This window comes from Austrofundulus limnaeus, unplaced genomic scaffold (assembly GCF_001266775.1).
Source record: "Austrofundulus limnaeus strain Quisiro unplaced genomic scaffold, Austrofundulus_limnaeus-1.0 Scaffold282, whole genome shotgun sequence".
Classification (NCBI taxonomy): domain Eukaryota; kingdom Metazoa; phylum Chordata; class Actinopteri; order Cyprinodontiformes; family Rivulidae; genus Austrofundulus; species Austrofundulus limnaeus.
In genome coordinates this window covers 539431-543135 of record NW_013952684.1, presented here as the reverse complement: position 1 = coordinate 543135, position 3705 = coordinate 539431, and positions in this window count along the sequence as shown.

Sequence of the window (3705 nt, the reverse complement as noted above, 5' to 3'; positions counted from 1 at the left end):
ACAGTACTGTGTTTGATAGATTTTAATTATGCAAAACAAAACAAAAAAATCACAAAATAATGTCAAGTTAAAATATTTGCAAAATTTTTATTTGCTCCTCCAACTTTATGGAGTTTCAACATTTATTACCATATTTATTCGTGTATAATATGACCTCATGTATAATATGACCTCATGTATAATATGACCTCATGTATAATATGACCTCATGTATAATACGATCTCATGTATAATACAATCTCATGTATAATACAACCCCCCCCCCTTTTTTAGCTTAAAAAGCATAAAAAATTTAATCCTCAAACTACCTCCAATTTCATACAGACTTCAAGGTTTTTCAGCCTTTGCAGTCTTTAWACATATCAGTAAAATGATCATTGGACTGTTCATTTTATTTTAACAACATATGTACTAAAAGGTATTTTGACAACAAATATATATCAGCTGTAGCAGCATCATATGAATTCTGGCATTTTACACATAGTCCACCAGGAGGCGCCAACACAAATGTCAGAGACTTCACATGAGATTTGGACCATCTTGTGGGGAAAAGCAGATTACTTCCTACTCGCGAGCGCCCCCTCTGGTGGGGAAACGTTTTTCAGGGATACAAACTTTTTCAGAACACCGGTAGACGGCAGCCATTACAGACAAACATATTTGTTTGTTGTTGTTCGAGGAGCAGCCCGGTCACAAGCTGATGTCCTTAGTTCGTTATCATTACTATGCTGCAGGACTATCCCCCCCTTTTTTTCACACCATGTCTCCTGCCTGGATCTGTTATTATCTCGCTCTGAAGCATGGAGGAGTGTCAGAGGTAAGCTCGTTTCAACTGCTTTTTACAACGTGGTCTCAGAGTCATTTCTGGACTCAGGCATGTTGTGAATGAAGCTGATATTTCAGTTAAAATACATAAGTAAAAATATTTATCAGAGTATAGTACTACCCCCCAACTTTATGGATGATTTTATGGATATAATTTTACGTATTATACTTGAATAAATACAGTACTTCAATCCAAACAACCAACAGCCTAGAGAACCACTAGATCAGTGTTTCCCAAAGTTGGGGTCGGGACCCAAAGTGGGGTCCCGAAACATCAAGGTGGGGTCTTGAAAAGATTTTCTGAATTAATTACATTTTTGCCTTAGTTGTTACAAAGGAGTGAGGTTAGTGTATTTAAAACAGATACATGTAGTATAAAAATATTGTTACTATGCCCATGTTTAGTTGACCTGATACAAATGTTTATCATCCAAAAATAGTTGGGGGCTCAGGTCTCTGCTACTGTTATTTTGTGGGTCAAAAGCTGAAACTTTGGGAACCACTGCACTTTGGTTCCCAAAGTTGGGCTTGGGACCCAATTATGGGTCATGAAGCACTTTGGATAATCTCTAGAAATCAATTTAAAGGGTAATAAAATACTTGCTGATGTAATATTTTTCCCGTCAACGACAGTTTTAAATACATACTGTATCTGGTGGTAGAAAAATGAAGAGTCAATCAGTTGTATTGTTAGGCTGTAGTTACTGTATTTGTATTGACATGTTTTTAATATTATTCTTGTCAGAAATGAAATGAGCTGGTATAGTGAAAAAAATGAGCCAGTATGGCAGGTCCCTTAGTTCTTCAAGTATTTCCTCTAAGCTAATTTTGTTAATTACTTATTCCAATTTTTAACTATTTTTCATTATCATTTCTTCTGTTTAGTGTCTTCACAATTGATAGGCGACATGACATAGGCTGGGGTATGGGTTGGAATAAAAGATGAAGGTTAGACCATCCAAATTCACATCCACTTTCTTCCAGTCAAGATCAACAAAGGACCCAGCCAGGTACTTCCAAGGACACAGCTCCTGAATTTGTACATGGCCATTTAAAAACAGATAATCTCTGTGAAACAGGAAGTGAGGGGTGTTTTTTCCTTGTAAGATCTTCTACATAATAACTGTAGAAAGCTGAAAGATGAATGACCACCAGACGCTCTTGTTGCTCCAGATTCATAAATCGTTGTGATGCTCTGATCATTTCCTCTCAGCAGCAGTTTGTTTGATGTTTTCTGCTCTGCTATAAGGATTATTTCTTTTTTTAATGGAACTGTCGTAATCATCAGATGTACATTTACAGCTGACTGATTTGTTCTGTCAACCCAAATCAAGACGGTGTTGATATCGCAGACCAAGTGGAATCAAAGATTTTCAGGGATTTTAAAAATTGTTCCATCATCTGCTACAATTATTATTTAATAACTTTATTATTTCTAAAACAATTTAACTAGACAGAAGAAAAATATTTCTAGTACTGAGTCATAGATTCTGAAGTTTTCCTCAGCTGTTTATCTGAAGACCCTGGTTACCCGGATGTGATAAATGGGTGAATGTGTGTGTAATTGCTTTAAAAGAGCGGGAACGAGGAGGAGAGGGGGGGTGAAATGTTAATGAGAGCAGTGGGATGTGAACAAACTGCTTCCAGACTGATGAACCCATTCAGCCAAAGCCAGAGGTGCAGAAAGGCTGGAGGAGCAACTTCAGACGTCAAACACTCACATTTCAATACAAATGCACAGGATGAGCCTGTGTATGTGTGTGCACTTGTTTCTGCTACAGAGTGAGGACTTTCACATGTTTTTAACCAACAAAGTGAGGACATTTTGGGGAAGTGAGGATATTTTCCTGGTCCTCAATTTGATGAAAGTAGGATGGATGTCCTCAGTTGCATGTGTGTATTTGTTACCTTTTTAGGACCATTTCTGGTATACACACCTATCTTGTCAAGATTTTTGTTTGTATTTTACATTGAACTATGCTGCAAGTAATCATTCTACAATATGAACATGAACATAACTGGAGTATGACACTTTTCTTAAGTCTCAAATGAATAAATGAATTATCAGCTGGGGACCACCAATCACTGACATTTTGCTCCTTTAACCCCAGCATATCTCATGGTGGTGGAACAATGGCAGGGGCCCCTCCCTGCCACCCCTTGCTGATGCCCTAGGTGTTATTTACCCGACTCTTGTCCTTCCTTCTCAGCCAACAGCCAAGAGCTGACCTTCTCTGCCTCTTGTGGCTTTCTGACACCCTGCTTATACTAGTTCAGGACCCAACAAAGACCCTACATCCCACTTTGGCAGGGTACATGATGGCTTTCCACCCAGTTTCTCTACAGTCTTCTGCCAGGTCTGCATACTTAGCACATTTCTGTTCACTGGCAGCCTCCATGCCCTCTTATTACAGAACTGTGAGCTCCATCAACAGGATGGTCTTCTATGGTTCTGACTAGGGCTGCCATGATTAGTCGATTAGTCGACGACCAATCGACTATTAAAATAGTCAACGACTAATTTAATAGTCGATTGGTTGCTTTTTTCCTTTTTGTTTGTTTTGTTTTTCCTCTTCAAACTGCTTTGACACCTTCCACTGCCACATCTGCCTTTCTGTCCTTGACACACATGCACAGTAGTGGTAACAGGTGTAGGCCGTGGACGTCACAAGACATTATACAGACAGGCTCTGGTATCATGGCTACCTGACAACAGAGCTCAAAGTGTGGGATCATTTTAAGAAAATGAAAGAGAAACCTGTGCAATACCTGCAAGACAGAACCTGCCTTCCACAGCAATTATTTTTATGTTAGCACATAGCTAAAATCCATTGATGGTTATATAATAGCAGCTGCATTCTGGCACGATAAGCTCTATGT